The sequence below is a fragment of the Dromiciops gliroides genome, chromosome 3 (assembly GCF_019393635.1).
Source record: "Dromiciops gliroides isolate mDroGli1 chromosome 3, mDroGli1.pri, whole genome shotgun sequence".
NCBI lineage: Eukaryota > Metazoa > Chordata > Mammalia > Microbiotheria > Microbiotheriidae > Dromiciops > Dromiciops gliroides.
The window spans coordinates 600,184,119-600,205,288 of record NC_057863.1 but is presented as its reverse complement, the minus strand read 5'-3'; the positions used below and the strand labels follow the sequence as shown (position 1 = coordinate 600,205,288).

Sequence of the window (21,170 nt, the reverse complement as noted above, 5' to 3'; positions counted from 1 at the left end):
CTAAGCAGTCAAATGGCCAAATTGGCCAGCTTATAAGCATAATGAAGGCTCTGTGATTTATTTTGTAAATATTCTCAGCATCTCACACGTGAATCTTATACAGTTTGCAGTGGACTTCTTGGTCAGGCAGAACTCTAAAGAGAGTACATGAAGTCCCTCTGCAAAGAGAAAAAAGTCAGCATGGTAGAGCAGAAACAATTCTGGACGTGGGCCTGAACTCTCCTTGTGCCACTTACTAGTCATGTGACCTGGGGTAAGTTACATCCCTTCTCTGGGCCTTCCTGAGCTATAAAATGGAGAGGCATTTTATAAATAAATGATCTCTAAGGTCCTTTTCATCTCTAATTTCTTTGTGAAGATTGTTCTGAATGAGAATATAGAGCAGAAGGGGATCTATCGGTTGGCCTGTAAAGCTTCTCTTTTACTTTATCCATACATGGCCCATACCTAATAAAAGTGGGGAGCGAGTGAAGTTTTTTTTAAGTTCCTCCAGGCCTCCCACCTCCTAGTCACCTCTCTCTTGCCTCTTCTCTTTCTGAATTGTGGCCTCTCACAGATTTGTGAGGAAGCTATCCCCAAAACCCAAGACTTCCAGCCTCTATTAATTTTCTCAAAATGAGTATCCGTAATTTTGGGGAATAGTTGAACAAATGGTGGTATTCTAATATAATGGAATATTGTTGTGCTGTAAGGAATGAGAAATGAAAGGAACTCAGAGACACATAGAAAGAAGACTTATATGAAATAAAACAAAGCAAACAGACCCAAGAAAAAAACTTACACATGACTCAAAAATGTAAATGATAATAGCACAAAAGCCAGATGAACTCTAAACTGAAGAATCTCAGTTCTAAAAGAAATTTTCCTCTCAGTAGAGTGGTGAGGGTGGGCGAGAGGAGAAAGGTGGGGTTTCATATATGCTGCCCCGACAGCATATATGGGGGCGGCGTTTGGTTTAAATGATTTTGTTGCTGTTGTTGACAGGTAAGGTTTGGGAGAAAAATTACTATGTTGTAAAAACATTAGGTGGATGATATCAGGGCTGTGAGAGTAAAGTCCTTCTAAATATGTCAAGCAAGTTCTTCTTGATGCAAAGTTTCCCATGTGGATTTCAGGATATACCCCGGATTATCTCCTGTCAGCTTCCTGTGTGGCAAAAAAAAAAAAAAAAAAAAAAAAAGAGCCTTCTGATTGGCTGCTGAACTGGAACACATTGTGCCTACAGAAGTCACGAATCCATCAAACAGGCTCTATTTCCTGGCTATGTTCCAGTTGGGAGAATGAAATGATAGAAGCTTCACTATGTGACTTTGGGGTCACATGGCACTTATGGCAAATCTGTTTCTGCTCTTAGGTGAAGGAATATTGGAGACAGAATGATTCTAAGAGGCTTGAAACATTGGAAGACCAAGAGGTCCATTGACAGCTGAGCCTAATGCATGCCCAAGCATAGCCCCAAGGAGCAGTCTCCAGGATCCTGCCAAAAGTGGACGCAGATGGCAGCAAGACACCATGTCCTTCAAGCAGAGGATTGATTGATCCATCAACTATGCTGCATTCATGATTTTAGTGAGGCAAATTCTTTGTAGCAACTGAACCCAACTCTCCAAAGAGAAGGAGGTAGTATTGGAATGTATGTGCCCCTACTTCTGGGGGATGTATTTGTGTGTCTGTTCTTGCTGTGTGAGATGAGGATTACATGTGAGGGAGGCTTGAGGAGAGAAGATCTGTACTGGTCCTGTGGACAATAAGATGATGAGTAAAAAGACTGCCTTGATGCAATGAGGGCAGATTTGACATACATCTGTAGCACACACGAGTGACTTCCTGCAGCACTTTAGTAACATGAGTAGGGGCAGAGGAAGTGGATTGTGGGAATATTCCAAGTTTGGGGCTCAGCAAATTGTGATCAATGAGAGGAGAAGGAAGCAAGGGATTCAAGAACAGGGCCAGTAGGACATTGAAGTGGTCCACTAAAGAGGAGACACTGGGAAGAAAAACAAATCTTGCAGATCAGGGATGGTGGCCTGGTGAAGTACCAACAGATGCAGGGATTGATAACTGCAGTGAGGATGAAGAAGTACAGAAGGAATAATCAATATAGAGGGAGGGAATGACAGATTATTCTTGGATAAAGGAATTTTGGAGACCTCAGCTATGACATGTAATATCTGTGGGTGAAGGCAAGATCAAAAGTGTGACTATCCCTATGTGCAGTTAAGGTAGAATGGAGGGTAAATCATGGGAATCAAATATATACACACACACACACACACACACACACACACACACACACACACATATATATATATATATATATATATATATATATATATATATTTGGTGAGGCAATTGGGGTTAAGTGACCTGCCCAGGGTCACACAGCTAGTAAGTGTCAAGGGTCTGAGGCCAAATTTGAACTCAGGTCCTCCTGAATCCAGGGCTGGTGCTCTATCCACTGCACCACCTAGCTGCCCCAAATATATATTTTGAAGTCCCTTTCACATTAGTGTAGGAATTAAGATAGAGGGGAAAACTATGAGCTAGATACTAAGCTCTGAGAAAGGAGGGAGAATGATCTAGATAACAGTCGCTAAGATCTGAATTGGTTGATGATTTGGACAGAGAGAACCTCAAAGGAGGAAAGTTACTAAGTGAAGGCAGGAAAGGGAAAATCTGATAGCAGGGATGAAAAGATAGGAAAATTTACTCCACCCCTAGGACCAGTGAGTGGGGGGCTTGGGCGTGGGCAGTATGAAAGAAGGACACAGTGTCACTGGGTGGCTGGGCTCCCTGAGAGCCAGAAGATGGAAGCATGAGAGGAATGGGTCTAAAAGGAAGAGATGTTTGTAACAACAGAGCAGGAATTCCACAGGACACGGTGGAAAGGAGGGGCTACACAGTGCGAGGCTAGGCGATGGGAGGGCTGAAGGACAGGCTGAAGCAGCAGAGGGTAGGGCTTGCAGAGCAGAATCTGCTCTTCAGGAGCCTGAGATCTGGTATGACTGAATTACTTCTTGTTTACCATAGCACAATGTTGATTCATATTGAGGTTGTAGTCCACTAAAAACCCCAGATCTTTTTCAGATGACTATTTAGAAAATAGCTAGTACTGATGTGACACTTTAAGGTTGGCAAAATGCTTTATAGGCATTATCTCATCTAAACCTCAGAAAAAGCTTCATGAGGCAAGTGCTGTTATTATCCCCCTTTTAGATAAGGAAACTTAGAAAGGTTAAGTGAGTCACACAGCTTGAAAGTATCTGGGGAGGATCTGAACCCAGGTTTTCCCAATTCCTAGTCTATTACTCTTATCTACCACAAGGTACTACCTATCCCTTTTGAGCCCCAAAGTAAGACTACATTGTTCCCTATCTGACATCACCATTTGAGATTCAGCTCAATATTCTAGGCATCAAGAGCCTTTTTGGTCTGGTCATTCAGTGTGTCACTCCTCTTCACCTTCCTGTGTCGTCTGTACATCTAACAACTATTCCATCTATGTCTTTGGCAGAGTCATTCATTAAAATGTCCAACAGCCTCAGCCTGAGCACATACTTGTCCTTCCTTATTCTTCCTCTAAGACTGGCCCACCTTCTTTGTTGTTCACATATTTCCTAGGTAACAAGAATCACAGAATCCTAGGATTTGACAGTTGGAATAAACCTCAGCCGCCATCTGGCCATGAGTTAGACTAGATGTTAGTTAGACCAGACTGCTATAATACACCCAACAAGCCTTCATCTAGCCTTTGTCTGAAGACCCCCATGGAAAGGGAACTCATCGTCTCTCAAGGAAGGCTACTCTGCATTTAATTAGCTTTCTCTGTTGGAAGGTTTTCCCAACATCAAGCCTACGCTGACCTCTGAAACTTTTACTCATTGCTCCTGGTTCTGACCTCCTTGTCCATGAGACAATCCCTTCAAATATACAAATATAGCTATCCTTCATGTGCTCCCTGATACTTCTTTCCCCCCAGGCTAATCATGACCCTTTCCTTCAACTGATCCTCATATGTCATGAACTCAAGACCCTTTACCATCCCAGTTGCCTTCCTTTCCATTTTATCAATGTCTTCTGAAACTGTGGTGCCGAGTGGAACACAGTACTAGAGATGAGATTTGACAAGGGCAAAGTACAGTGGGATTATCACTTTCCTACCTCTGGAAGCTATGCCCTGACTAATATGGCCCAAGACCACATTAACGTTTTTGTCTTTCATATCCCACTGCTGACTCCTCCCGAGTTTGTGATCCACTAAAAGCCCCAAGACCCTTTTCCATCCATGCCTCTCCCACCCTGAATATTTGAAGCTAATTGATTACTGTATCCAAGTTCAGATTTATTTTGTCCTTTTTGATTTTCAACTTATCAAATTCAGCCCAGTACTCACACAACCAATTCTGAATCCATCTGATTGTTTTATCATAGAATTGATATTTCTCCATTTTGTCCACAAGGATAAACTTTATTAAAAATAGTGCTAAAATCTAGGTAAACTATATCCACAGCATTGGCCTCATCAACTAGTTTATTAATCATGTGCAAAAAGGAGACAGGGTTAGTATGGCTTGACCTGTTCTCTATAAAGCCACTGCTTCCCTTTCTAGATATTCTCCAACCATCACTTTAATCATCTTTTCTAATATTTTCTCAGTAATTGAAGTCATAGTCACTGGCTTATAGTTGGTGGTCTTTACCTGTGATAAAAATTATTTGTGGTATAGGCAGCTTTTGAAGGACCTCCCCTTTTGGGGGAGAAAGGAGGGCACTTCTGGAACTCTAGTTTGCTCTCTGTCCAGGGACTGCTGTCCTGGTAGCACGTGAGCAACTTTAGACTGGTGGGCTGTTAGGATGTTTGGTGAGTTAATGACGGAAAAACCCTAAATTCCTTTGAATTAGCTTAATAGAAAATGGTCTGAGGATTGCATAGGCTAAGTTTAGAGTTAAGAATATCTATCTGTATTTCTATTTTCCTATTTCTTTATCTTTGATTTTTATTAGTTTCACCTTTGTTGTTTAATTAATTCCCAAGTAATAAAATCTGATCCTTTTGTGAACTAAAGCTTAGAGGCTCCTTTCTTATTGGCCCGGGAGAAATATCTAAAAAGGAAAGTTCAGAGGGGAGGGTTAAACCTAAAAGGTCCCTCATATTTATGGGACCCCAATATTAAGGTGAGTCACCCAAATAACACTCTGTATATCAAATTTTGGCCCTCACATACCTCTTCCTTTTTTTTTTTTAAACTGGGGTATTTGCTTTTTTCCTATTTTGTGGCACTCCTCTCATTTTCCATGATCTTTCAAATATCACTGAGAGTGGCTCATCAATCACATCTGCCAGTTCATTCAGGAACCAAGGATGGATTCATCTGGGCCAGGTGACTTGAATTCATCAGGAGTAGCTCCGCACTTTCTTACTATCTCCTTCCTTATCTTGGCTATCAATTCCCTGTGAATCATTTTAATCTGTCATCTCCAGTGTAAAACTTACTCTGCTTTGCGGAGGGAATAGAAACAGAATATGTATTGAGCAGCTTTGCCTTCTGTTGTCAGTTATTTTCCCATTCACCTCAAGCAAAGGTCCCATCCATTCTCTGATTCTCTTTTTTATCCCAATAGAGCTAAAAAGCCTATTTTGTAGTCCTTAGCTTCCCTCGACAGCTGATTATGATTTTTAGAATTCTTTTTTTCCCAAGAAATAATTATGTGCCTCCTATGTATGTTCCCAGCACTATGCTAAGACAAAGGTCTTACATTATTTTTAGAACATGCCATAGTCATATTCATTCTATTACCTGGTCTAGCTTCAATCTCCTGCACATTTCATCTTCTCTCTCTCTCTCTCTCTCTCTCTCTCTCTCTCTCTCTCTCTCTCTCTCTCTCTCTCTCTCTCTCTCTCTCTCTGCAGGGCAATGAGGGTTAAGTGACTTGCCCAGGGTCACATAGCTAGTGAGTGTCAAGTGTCTGAGGCCAGATTAGAACTCAGGTCCTCCTGAATCCAGGGCCAGTGCTTTATCCATTGTGCCACCTAGCTTCCCCTGTACATTTCATCTTTTTTTTTTTTTAATTTTAGCAACAAACATTTATTTTATTTTTCCAGTTACATGTAAGGGTAGTTTTCAACATTCATTTTCATAAGATTTAGAGTTCCAAATTTTTCTCCTTCCCCCCCTTTCCTCCCCCCTCCACATGACAGCAACCAGGTTATATATGTACAATACACAAGTGCTCTTTTTATCAGTTCTTTCTATGGAGGTGGATAGTAAGCTTCATCATTAGTCCCTTGGGATTGTCTTGGATCATTGCATTGCTGAGAATAGTTAAGTCATTCACAATTGCTCATTGAACAATACTGCTGTCACTATGCACAATGTCCTCCCAGCTCTGCTCACTTCACTAAACATCAGTTCATGAGTCTTTCCAGGTTTTTCTGTGATCATCCTGTTTGTCGTTTCCTATAGCACAAGACCATTCCACCACAATCATATAGCACAGCTTCTTCCGTCATTCCTCAATTGATGGACATTCCCTTGATTCTCAATTCTTAGCCACCACAAAGAGTTGCTATAAATATTTTTTGTACAATTTCCTCCCTTTTCTCTTTTTCATGATTACTATTGTTAACTGTTTCCCTTCCATCCTATTCCCTTCCCCATGATATTTATTCTATTATCCATCTTCTTTCATCCTATCACTCTTCAAAAGGGATTTGCTTCTGTCTGTCCCCTCCCCCAATCTGCCCTTCCTTCTTTTGCCCCTCTCTCTTTATCCCCTTCCAGTCCTATTTTCCTGCAGGGTTAGACAGATTACTCCACCCAATTGAGTGTGTACATTATTTCCTCCAAATACACTAAATAAAATGGGGAGGTATAACTGGCTAATAGCAACTGACATGTAGCATTCTAACCTTCACATAGTACTTTTTTTTTTAAAGGGGCAGTGAGGGTTAAGTGACTTGCCCAGGGTCACACAGCTAGTAAGTGTCAAATGTCTGAGGCCAGATTTGAACTCAGGTCCTCCTGAATCCAGGGCTGGTGCTTTATCCACCTAGTTGCCCCCTACACAGTACTTTAATACAGTATCTTAATTTGAGCCTCATACTAACCTTAGTAAGGTAGCTACTATGTATATTATTATCCCCATTTTGAGATAAGGAAACAGACCTAGAGGCTTACTCATTGATTTTGTCAGAGGCAGGTTTTAAACTCATGTCTTCCTGATTCCAGGTCAAGCACTCTGTCTACCATGACATATTACTTGCAGCTCATGTGAAAAAATACATGGGAGAGTTGTAGTAGGGACAAAACTCAATCTGAGTTTACAGTATTATTACACAGTATCGATAAAGTAATTAGAGTTGGAAGTTAGCCTGCAAAGGAGAACCTAGAAGTCACTTACAGACTGTCCCATAGATCAAAGGAATATAACAGCGACTTGCTGAACTGTATCACAAATTAAGTAAAAATCATATCCTTGAGATGATGTGCTAAATTAGGGGAATACAGCTAGGCCTAGCTATAAGAGACTTTTGGTCCTGGTGATTGCCCATGCTCTGTAAGCCTCAGATAAGTTCTATACAGCCACAGTAAGACCAGAAAAATACCAAATGTTGATGATAACTTTGAGATGATATGGCTATGTTAATGAATTAACCCCAAGGTGGCATAGATAAAAATTAGTCCGTTCCCCACCAAAACTCTATAAAAATGAGACCCCCAACTTCTGGTCTTTCCTGGCAAGTACCCCAAATCTGGGCATACCTGCCTCCATTTAATAATTTTATAAATTAATGAATAATTCAGGAGACACCATCACTATCTTCAAGCACATGAAGAGTGGTTAGGTAGAAGAGGATTTCAACATTTCATTTAGCCTCTAAGAATTTGACCCATGGATGAATATTACAGAGATGTAGATTTTCACTCAATGTTTAACACTAATGGAGTAGGTTGCCTTGGTTGCTGTGAGTTCTCCTTAACCAGATGTCTTAACAGGATGACTGCTTGTGTGCTTCAGATCAGGGTTGGGCTTTCTGAGGTCCACCTAACTCTGAGATTCTATGATTTTTTTCATTCCTTCCACAATAAAATAAAATCTTTAAAACTTCAATGAATCCCTAGGGCATTTAAGGTCCTGTGCTAATCCCTCCTTAGACAAAGAAGCAGAAAACACGGTCCTTACTTTCAATCAGTTTGTGGTCTAGCAAGGTAGACAGGACATGAAAAAATCCTCCTTATCCTTTCTGCAGTTTTTCTATACTGTTGAGCATCACCTCCTATTGTATACTTTAATTTCCCTTGGATTCTAAGATAATATGCTCCCTTAATTCTTCCCCTGCCTTCATTTTTTCCCAATGAATAATATTTATAACCTTTGTTCATGAGCTGCAAAAAGGCATAAATAAAAGTTATTCATTGGGGAAAAAAAGAAAGGGGACAAAAAGTGAACCACCAAAATACTCTCTCTGCCATTACCTTCAGAACAGCAAAAGAAAGTTTAGGAAGGCCTCGAGCAATACCTATCATGGAGAACTTTGGATAGAACATGGGCAACAGCTTTACAGAATGGTTAGGCATGGATGGGATGCAATCTGCATTGTTGTAGGGAACTCTAAAAAGTGAGCACAGATCTACTGGAGTATTGTATACTGGAATATTGTGCATTTATGCCTTTTAAAAATATTTGAGTCATTTCCCAGGATCCTCCCTCCCTCACTTAGCCCCCTTATAATAAAGAAAGATTCAAAGAAGACCCAACTGACAAATCCACTGTGTCCAACAGGATCTCACAGCCTGACATTTCACACCCATCATCTCTTAGGCCCTTTTTCTTCTCAGTTCTTTAGTTCCTCCCCATGGTGACAGCAGCAACTTTTGATCCATAAAACCATGAACTAGTTAAAACATTTACCAAGTCCCTGATATGCAGTATGCATTTGTTGAAGAAGATAAAAATATAAATAAGACATGGTTCCTACCTTCAAGCAATCAACAATCTAGAAGGATTGATTAGACATGTTTAAAATCAAGATATAAATGGCAGGGTGGAAAGAATACTGGACTTGGAGTCCAAAAACCCAGGGTTAGGTCTGGCCTCTGCTATTTACTGGCTGTATGACCTTAAGCAAGTTATTTCCTCTAAGTATGACTCAGTTTTCTTCAGTTTTAAAACGAGAGGGCTCAACTAGATTATTTCTAAGGTCCTTTCCAGTTCTAACATTCTGTGATTCTGTGCTCTCAGAAAATCAGAGATTGATTTTGGAAGGCATTGAAAGCCCAACTAAAAAGCATGGCCTTTTTTAGGTAGACAATGGGGAGACACTGAAGATGTCCAAACAGAGAAGGGCAGCGTGAAACAAGAACTGGAAGCCAGGCATACTAGGGTCTTTGCTGCTGGCTTTTCCAAGCTACTATATGTCTAAGTTCTTGTTCTTCTATACCCCTTCCCATAAATACTCTCTTCATCAGAGGGGCACTTTCAATGGCATGTTGACTGTAACAGGCTTATATGGTGATCTTATTGCAGGTCTCTGCTGCCCAAAGGGCCCAGGACCAGTGGCTGGAGAAATGCTGATGAGGTTCTTCCCTTCCCCCCAGGTGCCACCAAGTCTAGGAAATGCTGGGCTTCTGTCTCTAGGGTCAGGGAAATCCATTTGCTGTGGATTGCAGCTGTGACTGATATTCTGCTGCAGCAGAGGAGAAAGGCATTGAAACAGAGCCCTGAGAACTCTGTCTGAAGGCTCTCAGGGGCATTTATGAGGGACTCAGGCAGGGGTCGACAGGAAATGAGAGATCTGGTCAGCTCCATAAAAGCTGGTGTGACAATTGCCACAACAGATGCTGGAGTCTCCAGGGAACTGGGCAGGGCAAAGCAGGCCATGGCAGGACAAGGTGAGTGGGCTCCTTTTCTGCTGCTCTGGGTCCCTGCCAGCACTTGGGCAAGGGAAACAGGAGCAGCAAAGAGCTGGGGAAGAGGGGCCAGAGCTCAAGTACTGGTCTGTACCAGTCCAGTTTTACATAATCTTTCTGGAAAAACCCAGAACCCAGGTCAGTAGGGCTGGCTCTGAAAAACCAACTGTATAACTATGGCCTGGGGGTGGGAGTGGGAGAGGAAGATGGAAAATGGTCAGGCAGCAACTCCTGTGGAAAACACCTGGGAGACTGACTGGACCACAAGTTCAATAGGACAAGGCAGCCCCAAAAAGCAAATGCCATTGTCCATTGTAGTCAAAGGAGGGATGATCACAGCTGTCCAGACAACACCTGGAGTCTCCCTTCACTTTTGAGTGCCCTATCATCTGAAACCTGCTGCCCAGGATGGCACCGGCCGGGAAGAAGGGGATGCATAGCAGGCTTTAGTAGGGTACGGAGCAATCTTGAAGTGTTTGAAAGGCTGTCGGTTCAAAGAAGGGTTAGGGCTGTTTTTCTTAGCCCCAGCTTGCATATCTTAATAAATGGTCCTTGAATATTGTCGGAGGAATGGATTAGACACCTTTCGAGAGCCTTTCCAATGCAGGAGATTTTATGAAGAATGCCACAGAATCTTTCTAGAAGGCAACAAACTCCATCTCTTAGAGCTGACGTGGGCTTGAATTTTGCTCATAATGATCCCAGGTTGGTGCCTCTGCCACTGGTAGTTTCCAAAAGCCACAGCGGAATCACATTAGTAGTGACAAAGCACAGCTGGTCCCCATCCCTCTGCCTGCCCTTCCTTTTCTTCTCTTTTTCCATTCTCCGCTGCCCATGACTTATGCCAATGGCCCCCACAAACAGTCCTTAATAATAGCCCACATTTCCATAGCAGCATCAAGTTCACCAAATGTGGTGAAATAAGTAGTATAGGTCTTATAACATTAAAGTTTACCCAGACAAGAACTGAGGAACTGAGGGAGAAGTGACTTTTGCTCTGGGCCACCTGATCACATAGCCAAGTCTTCACTTCCTCTGGGTTTCCAGACTCTTGGCCCAGAAGGCTTTGCATTCCTCAGCTTTCCAGGTGGCATTAAGGCCTAAGAAAGTTGCTGGCCACTCTGCTAAGTGATAATTTACAGAATCAAGAGTCTCAGAAGTGGAAGAACCACAAACTGTTTAGTCAAACCTTGTATCTGAACAGAAATTCTCTTTACTGCTTTATAAAAATTCACCTTTCTAAAAATACTTTAGCCTTTACAAAGCACTTTCCTCACAAACAAGCCTGAAAAGCAGGTAGTATAAAATGATATAGAGGAAAGAGAATTGGCTTGAGAGTTTTAGAAGACTTGGGTTCAAATCTCATTTCTGCTACCAACTAGCTTTGTGACTGGGAAGTTTATTTTACCCTTTTATGGACTTCTACATTATATCATCTGGAGAGACTGGAGAAGATTTCTAAGTTGCTTTCTAAACCTTATGATCTCAATTATTACCTGCTGTGTTTTTTTTTTCTAGAAGCAATTGGGGCTCTGCAGGGTCACACAGCTGGTACTTGTCCAAATGAGGGCCTGGCTCAAGGTCTTCCATATGCCTCCTTTTTGTATTACCCCTGGTCAAGCCACTTGACCCTCATCCCTTTCAACGACCTACACACGTTGTAAGTTACAGATGACTACAGCAGCGACCACATCAACCGCCACAGCATGAGTAGGGAAAAGCCTACTTCTCCAAGAAAGGGATGAAATCAAAAGTTTAAAGAAGAAAAAAGAAAAAATCATGTCCCAGCATCTTTTCTTCTTTAAGTGAAACACTTTCATATTCTGTCTTGAGGAAGTGCTAGGTCAAGGGCTCCAACTGTTCCCACCTCAGCTCACCTGCTCCCCTCAGTTCTTCTTTCTAGGGCTTTTTCCTCTTTTTGTTTCTTCTCGGGTTCCCTCTCAAACCCTTCAATAAACTCCAATGGCTCCTACTGCCCTTAGGATAAAATGTAAAAATCCTTTCTCTAGAGCTTTTCAAACCCTTCACAATCTGGCTCCAGCCTATCTTTCTAAAGTTATTATACATTAGTCCCTTTCCCAAACTTTATAGTCCAGCCAAACTAGCTTTCTTGCTGTTTCTCACGTGACACTTCATTTCCATCTCCATGCCTTTGAACTGGCTATCTGTGATGCCTAGACATGGTAGCTAAGTGGCTCAACAGATAAAGCACTGCATTTCATGAGTTCAAATCTGGTCTCAGACATCTACTAGCTGTGTGACCCTGGGCAAGTCACTTAAATCCTGTTTGCCTCAGTTCTCATCTGTAAAATGACCTGGAGAAGAAAATGTCAAAGTATCTTTGCCAAGAAAACCCCAAATGGGGTCACAGAGAGTCAGACATGACTAAACAACAGATGCCTGGACACTCCCATACCTTTGACTCTTCCATTCCTTGTTTCCTTCAACTCTGCTTAAGCAACCTCTACATAAAGTCTTTCCTCAATCCCCTGGCTGCTGGACTCTACTCTCACAAAAATCTGCAGTTGCCACACAACACCTTGTAATTATTTTGTATGTAGTTTTATATGTATTTGTGGTCTTCTTTTGATAGACTGTAAGCTCCCTGAGGGCAGACACTGTTTCATTTTTATGTTTGTATCCCCAGTGCCAGCATAGTGCCCAGATCATAGCAGGCACTCAATGCTCTTCCAATGATTGGATTGATTCTGGCTAAGTTAGTGACTATAAGCCCTAATTTTGTGTCTTTCTTGGTTATCTCCATTTATTTTTTTGGAAAGGGAACCTTAGAAAAATGATGAAGTACTATCAGGTAGCCTGGAGAAGAATTATTTTGGTCTCAGAAACCTTCCTGACTCCTCTAATCTGCATCAATGAGTTCCACATCCCTGCCAAAAAGACTAGCTTTATCAAAGTATCCCAATATTTTCAAAACAAACTTGATTTTCATCTGTTTAACTGGAAAAATCACCTTGACAACTATTGTATAATACCTTTCTTGAGGGAAGGAAGAATGCAAAATGAAAGACAAGTGTCAACTTCAAAAGGTAGCTGGGTTTCCTTGGGGAGTGATATTTAAGGGGTACTGTTTCCCAAGAAGCAGTATGGTCTAGTAGGTAAAACCCAGGATTTGAAATCAGAAGCCCTGAGCTTAAATCTTGGGCTTCAGATTTGTCCTATAGCTGCTTTGGACAAATCACATCCCCTTTCTGAAACTGTCTCCCCATCCATAAAATGAAGGGGATGGACAAGATGGTCTCCAAGGTACATTCCAATTCTAAATCTATGATTCTATGCCTACAAGTATGGAAAAGCAAACTTGCCCCGAGCATACCAGATAGCTTCAATCAGATTCTGGCCAGGGCCAAGACAAAGGCCAGCCATTCCCTTGTACCCCATGGGGCTTTAAAAAAAAGTAATTAAGTAAAAGAAAAGGAGAAAAGCCTATGTTGGGGGGAAAAAGAAGATAAAGAAAAGGAAGGGACACTTGTTGATTTCTAAATACATGTGCATGGGGGCAGCTAGGTGGCACAGTGGATAAAGCACCACCCTGAATTCAGGAAGACCTGAGTTCAAATCCAGCCTCAGACACTTGACACTTATTAGCTGTGTGATCCTGGGCAAGTCACTTAACCCCCATTGCCGCACCCCTCCCCCCCAAATGAAAATTAAAAAAAAAATACAAGTACACGAGGTGCCTCTCCTAACTCCAGAGCTAGAAGGTACCTGGGAGGCCATCTAGTCCTGTATCCTACTTCTACATGAGGAAACTGAGGCCCGGAACTTTTTTTTTTCCCCCTCTTCCTTTGAAGTGATTTGCCTATGTCCATAAAGCAGCAGGGACAGCATTCAAGCCTGGATCTACTGACTTCATTCCTAATAATCCCTCCACTATGACCCTCTGTACTTGGACAAGTTTGGTCACTTTCAGAACCTGAAAGTTTGATCTTTCCAGTGCTTGAGTCAGCAGATTATGTATGTGCATGTAACCATTTCTTGAAAAACATACTGAGGTCTCCATAATCTGCTAAAGATCTACCAAGCTAAATTTAAAAGTAGTAGTAGATTTTCCATCTCCCATTTCTAGGCCAATAGCTGGAATTCTATACAAACTAGAATGAAGTCAGTTCAGGAGCCTAGATGTAATACTCTTCCAGAGCAGGCTGAAGGACTCAGAGATGCCACGCCTAGAGAAGCTAAAACTCAGGGGACATATAAAGGCTATCTTCAAGTTTTTGAAGGGCTGTCGTGTGAAAGAGGAGAATTAGACTTTTCTGCTTGGCCTGACATGGCCAAGTCTGGAGGTTGTAGGAAATGGAGCCAGTTTATATTTGGCTCAACCTAAGGGAACATTTGCTACAAATCAGAACGGTATCTTGAAGTAGGATGGGCTGCCTGGGAAAGAGCAGGTTACTCATTAATAGAAATCTTTAGGAAGAAGTCTAAGAACCACTTGTCAGGGAGGCCTTGGGAGAGACCACTCTTTCAGGCAGGGGCTGGAATAGATAACTTTGGAGGCTCCGCACAGCTCGAAGACTGTGTGACCCTGTGAGATTTGGATCCATGCTCCCTCTTTTCCTTACTCCTACTACCTACTACACCAAATTGCAGAGAGCCTGTAAGATCCCCAAGGGAGGCCCCCAAATCCCTTCCTAGCTACTTCCCTTAATCCAATTTCCTGAGGTTGTTCTGACAAGGTGAGTACCTGGAGGACAGGAACTCTTCAGGTTTGTGTTTATGTCCCAGGGTCCAGCCTGGCGCACAGCAGACCCTCTACTAAATGCTTGTTAAGCTGACTAGCAGGGACTTCTGTGCTTGTTCTGTGCCTTCCATTCCCCGTATTAAGTTCCCTGGGAATGACCTTTATGAGTCTCACCGCCCAGTGGAGATGGACAAAAGAGGACGCTGCCATGGTTCTCAGCTGAGAGCCAGAGCAGCTGCTCCCCCTGGGCTGCACACTAAGGTGCTACTGATTGCAGGCGCTGGGCATTTTGGTTTGACCGGATGGGAAAATGAAGCATAAAGAGAAAAGCTGTCCAAGGTCCTGTGGAAAGTCAGCACTAGAGTTAGGGGTGACCAAGGATCTCCACTTGAGGTGAGGTGGCAGGGATGCCTATGGGAGGAGTCTGGGCACATCAGAGAGTGAGGATCCATGGGACAGAGGGCTCCAAGATCAGAGGTTCAGAGCTCCATGGAACCGTGGAGATCGTCTAACTCCCACATGTTACAGATGAAGGAGGCTGTGACTTGGCCAAAGTTAGGCAAACAATCTGCAATCAGATCCCGGATTCAAGCCCAGGTCCTCTGGCTCCAAACACACCAGCCTGCCTATGAGGACAGGCAGAGGAGGGGGCTGGGAGAGCTTGCAGAGGCCGGGAGGCCAAGTGCTCACTCAGTACTTTGGAAAGATCCCAAAGCTGGAGCAGCAGCTGGACCTGTACACCTCGGGGATAAAGAATGCAGAGGTTTCTCCTCTGCAGCTCTTGTCTCCACTAAAGACAGTTTCCATTTTTCTTTTGCCAAGCTGAATGTTCCCCACCCTGCCCAAGGTCTGGGCTTAACACCGACTCCATCTGAATCAGGTTAAGTAGATTCTTACAAGCTGAATATGGAGATTTCAAGTAGGGATCTTGGGTGGGGGTTGGGGGTGGAGGGAAACTGATCAGGAAGAATAGCCAGACAGTACAGAGAGGGACCCCAGAGGGACTCCAGGCAGCTAGACTCAGGAGGAGTCATCAATCTGGTAGACAGTGAATGGCAAAAAACAATTAGGCTGCCCAGGGTTGCAGTGACCTAGTGAGGTATGTGCTGTGGCAAAGGGAGACCTGGTGTGAAGGCCTGGTGGAGGACTGCCAAGGCAGGAAGCTAAAAGATGGAAGAGATAATTTAAGTCCAGCATGAGGGAGAAGGCAGATAGACAATGTCTAGAACAAACATTCAGGTATGAAATGGCTATCTGTATGCTGTGAGTACACATGGTGTTAAAGCATGGAAATGAAAAGAATGACAAGAGAGCTGTTACACATCTATGTGTGTGCACAGGCATGTGCGTGTATGCACGCATGCGTGCGAGCGCGTGTGCGCACACACAGACACACACGTGCAGAGGCCAATGCTGTCTCTGTACTCTTGCCTCTCCATCCATCTGTCAAGTCTAACAGGGCAGAAGGCTGGCCTGTTCTGGCATGACTGAAAGATGCTACAACCAAATGCCTCAAGATGGGGCAAGTTTCTACAGAAAGAGGGCTTGAAAAAATTACATGGATTCTAACTTCAGCCATAGTCCTTTCTTCCTTCTCAATTCAAATGCCTGCCTGCCCATCCATTTCTCTCTCCCCTTCCCCGCCCTTGCCTTCATTCTCTCACACACATATCCACTCATGAACACATTCTCCCATTTTCTCTCAGACAGACTCAAGCACTAACAGTCTCTTCTGTGTGCACATGCCTGTGCATGCGCGTGCGCACATACTCAATTCTCCCAGATGCAGGCACTTTACCACACTGCCTGTCTTTAGAGTGGTTCCTATGTGTACATTAAGCGACACTTCCTCCAACCCCCACCACCACCCATGCCTCCACCCCCAACCACCCTTGCCCCTAAAACCACTCCAAAGGTCAAAGTTGCCCAGCTTAGCCCCTGCTGCTGCTTCCTGTGACTGGGTACACCCCTGCTAGGTCTGGCTTCTTAAAAGGAAAGGTGCCAAGGTTGGCCCGACAGAGGAAAGATCCAGGCCCCAAGCAGATTGTCCTACCGTGGGATGCAGGTTTGTGGCTGCAGCCTCCTGGCCTGTGAGACCATCCCATTTATCTCTTTGTTCCACTGCCTCTCGCCTCCTGCACAAGGCTGCAATCACACACATACTCTGGGTCGGAAAAAAAAGGACAGCCTAATTTCTTGATGATTATGTTGTTACCTAGCAACGGCCTATCAGGGGCTAGGCTTTTTGCCTGCAGTATTTCATGCAAATAGTTTGGAGAAATTGCAGGGTAACCCAGGCTGCTTAGGCTGCTCTTCTCAAGGGACACGTTACTGAATAAAACAAGCCCAAAAGGAGACTACCCAAACCACGCACATGCTTTGCATAGCAGGCCGTCTGAGCATTCTCACTGCCTCCTTCCCCCTGTGTGTGCAGGGGAAGCAGCTAAGCCTTTCCTGCTGGCTGGGGCACTCTTGCTCACTCCCCTGAAGCTGGTTCACTCAGAGAAGCTCAAAAGTTCACAAGAGCTTTTTTCCCCTTTGCTCTGGTTACCTGTGCAGACAGATCTGGGCTGTAGTGACCTGTGCTCTACTGGAGGAGGAAAAGCACCAAAAGTCACTCTCCCAGCAGCAAGTCAACAGAGAACACCAGGAGAGAGCATTCTCAATTACCTTTCCTTCTTCCTTCCCATCGACCACTTCCTCAGGCTTCCCAGCTGGTGGGGCTCTGCCCTGTTTAACCAGCTCTATAGGCATCTCTGCTATTAGATGAGCGGCAGTAAAACCCTGGCTTTGCAACTGCATTCAGCCTGGTGCCTCTCAGAAAAGGCCCTGCTAAAGACAATGGTTAGGACTTAGCAGAGCTGATGAAAGACAGAAATAGGGGGTGTAGGGAAAGCTGTGGGAAGACAGGCACACCAACATGCTGTTGGTACAGCTGTGAATGGATCTAACCTTTCTGGAAAACAATGTGGAAATATTCTGGAGAAAAGTTACCAAAATGTTCATACCTTCTGAACCAGAGAGCTCATTGCTTAGCATATGCCTAAACAGGAAGTTAAAGACAGAAAGGGTTCAAAATAGACTAAAATGTTTAAAGCAGCACTCTTTGTGGTATCAAAAGACTGGAAACAAAGTAAATGTTCAGATGTGACCTGGAACAGGTCATTTAACCTTTAGTTAAGCCTTAGTTCCTTAACTGTAAGATATGGGGGTTGGACTAGAAGGCATCTCAGGTCCCTTCTAGCTATCATCCTTGGATCCTCTAACTGGGAAATGGCTAAATGAACAGTGGCAAATGAAGACAAATGAATACTATTGCAGTTAGAGAAATGACAAACGGGCAAAATTCAGAAAAACACAGGAAAGCTGGTATGAACTGACACAGGGTAAAGCAAGCAGAACCTGGGGAACAATATACATAATTACTACAATGATATAAATGAAAACAATAAAAGGAAGCTGATCTCTCTATGATGACCAATCTTGAATCCAGAGAAGAGGAAATGGGCCTCCCTTTTTTCCCTAGAGAGGTGGAGGACTATGGAATGATGTGGTCAATTAATTGGGTTGTTATGTTTAACTATTTTTTTTTCCTTTGTGAAGCTTGGGAGGGGGCAGGGGAAGAAGATGAGTGTGAGGGTGAGAGGTATGTCTGGAAATGGCTGAAATATAAAAAGAACAGCTATAAACAAAACTTTAGAATAAAGACAATAGGTAAGGAAGCTTAAAAGGCAACTAGGTGGTTGACAGTGTGGTGGGCCTGGAGTTGGGAAGAACTGAGTTCAAATCTAGCCTCAGACTCTTACTAGCTATATGACCCCTGGCAAATCACTTAATCTTTCTCAGTTTCCTCATCTGCAAAATGAGAGTAATAATAGTACTTACCTCCCAGGGTTGTTATGAGGATCAAATGAGATAATATGTGTAAAGTGATTACCATAGTACCTGGCACATAAATGGGGCTACATAAATGCTTATTCCTTGCCCCCCTGCCCAGTCTTGAAAACCTTTACTACTAATCTGGACCAAGCAAGAACAAGGCTCTTCTTTCATTGCTCCCCATTTACTACTCTACTCTACTCCCCTCAGTCTGGCTTCTGACTCCCACCAATCTACTGAAGCTACTCTTTCTGAGGTAACCAATGAATGCGCCTATAACTATTGGGAAGTGGTGAGTAGGCCCAAGGGTCAGAGTAGAGCTGGTAACCTTGGCTCCCATAAGGATAGGGATAGAGGTTAGCATACAGACATGAGGGGTTAAGAAGGATATTAGCAAGAATGTTGGGGGCAGCTAGGTGGCACAGTGGATAGAGCACCAGCCCTGGAGTCAGGAGGACCTGAGTTCAAATCTGGCCTCGGACACTTGCTTAACACTTACTAGCTGTGTGACCCTGAGCAAGTCACTTAACCCCAACTGCCTCACCAAAATAAATAAATAAATAAGCAAGTAAATAATTAAATAAATAAAAAAGAATGTTGGAGAAAAGGGAAGACCCCAGTGGGATCTGGGCTATGGGAAGGCCGCTAATTTTCTTTCTTTTTTTTTCAGTTTTAATAGTATTTTATTTTTCCCCAATTACATGTAAAGATAGTTTTCAACATTCATTTTTGTAAGATTTTGAATTCCAAATTTTTTTCCTACCCTCCCTTCCTTCCCCCTTCCCGAAGTCAGCAAGCAATCTGATATAGGTTATACATTATAAACAGGTTAAACATATATCATACAAACAGGTTAAATATATGTCATACAAAGAGGTTAAACATGTTGTGAGAAAAGAATCAGAACAAAAGGAAAAAAACACAAGAAAGAAGAAACAACAAAAGTAAAAATAGTATGCTTCAATACACATTCAGACTCTATAGTTCTTTCTCTGGATGTGGATAACACTTTCTGCCATGAGACTTTTGGCACTGACTTGGATCATTGTATTGCTGAGAAGAGCTTAGTATCATAGTTACTCATCACACAATGTTGTTGATATTATGTACAATGTTCTCCTGGTTCTGCTCATTTCACTCAGCATCAATTCATGTAAGTCTTTCCACATTTTTCTGAAATCTGCCTGCTCATCATTTCTCCTGATCACTATTTTTTTGGGGGGGAATGAGGCAATTGGGGTTAAGTGACTTGCCCAGGGTCACACAGCTAGTAAGTGTCAAGTGTCTGAGGTTGGATTTGAACTCAGGTCCTCCTGACTTCAGGGCCAGTGTTCTATTCACTGCATCACCCAGCTGCCCCACCCTGCTCATCATTTCTTACAGCACACTAGTATTCCATTACATTCATAAACCACAACTTGTTTAGCCATTCTCCAATTGATGGGAATTCCCTCAATTTCCTATTCTTTGTCACCACAAAAAGAACAGCTATAAATATTTTTGTTCATGAGTCCTTTTCCTTTTTTTATGATCTCTTTGGGGTATAGACCTAGTAGTGGTATTGCTGGGTCAAAGGGTATTGCACAATTTTATAATCTTTTGGTCATGGTTCCAAATTGCTCTCTAGAATGGTTGGATCAGTTCACAACTTCAACAGTGCATAATTGCTAACTTTCTTCTTGCCTTTGATAACCCTACCATATTTTCTCCCAGTCATCAAGGCTTCAAGCTTGAGAATTATCTAGTATCTTGATTCTTCACTCTCCCTTGTCCCCCACATTCAGTTGGTTGCCATGTCCTATTCATTTTACATCTCTACTATACCTTGTATCTGTTTCTGTTCTCTCTTTTCTATTGCCATGGCCACCACCCGAGTCCAAGCCTCAATCAAATCTCAGAATCTCCAAGGCTGACCTTTTGCCAAAATGAACAGTGAGTCTGCCAATTTAGCCAAGTCACTTGATCTCCCTGAGTCTCATTATACTGTCTCTCACCTCTATACATGTGTACAGTCTGTCCCCCATCACAGAATTCTCTCCTTCCTCAACTCTACCAACTGAAATACTTTTTCTTCAAGACCTCAAGTGCCAGCTCCTTCCTGAACCTTCTGAGCCAAAAGTGGTTTTTCCCCTCAGATTTGCCCAAGGCACTTTAGATCTTTCCTTTGCCCCTACCATATTCTGCTTTGTGTGACATTATTCATATTCATGCCCTATTTCCAAAGTGCATAGTAAGACTGGGAGGGTAGAGATCTTGTCCTTTTCCATGTGATACAAATCACAAGCATCTGCCACAGTACCTTGACTACTGTAGGTGTTAATAAATGTGTATTAAATTAAATCTCACTCAAAGAGCCAGTATACCCTGATGCTCTGAGTGCTAGACATGGATTCAGGATTACCTAAATCCCAATTCTGCCTATCCTGTTATTTGTTTTGTGACCTGAGCAAGTCATTTAACTGCTCTGCCAGTCTGTTCTTTTTCACTGGGATCCAAGTCAGAGCATGGGAATGGGTCCACATGATCCTTCAGCATTACCTGAAGAACTCAAAAGACCTGCTTACTACTGGATACAAGAGATGAAAGCTTCCTCTGATGATGCAGACAGCAGCCATCTGCACCTGCCCACTGTGTGTCTCTCTTACCAGTTCCCCACCAGAAGTCCACCCAATCTGCTC

General features: G+C 43.0%; 1 protein-coding gene across 4 annotated transcripts in view; it reads right to left on the bottom strand.

Moving 5' to 3' along the window:
• Positions 1-21,170, bottom strand: part of PHC2 (polyhomeotic homolog 2) — a 173,285-nt gene that overhangs the window by 74,374 nt on the left and 77,741 nt on the right. The window contains exon 1 of one of the 4 annotated variants that reach the window (XM_043991691.1): positions 16,667-16,795. The exons of the other annotated variants lie outside the window; for them this stretch is intronic. The gene's annotated coding sequence lies outside the window, so the exon portion shown is untranslated. Of the gene's footprint in view, positions 1-16,666; positions 16,796-21,170 lie in introns of those variants that run through there. 4 annotated transcript variants of the gene reach the window in all.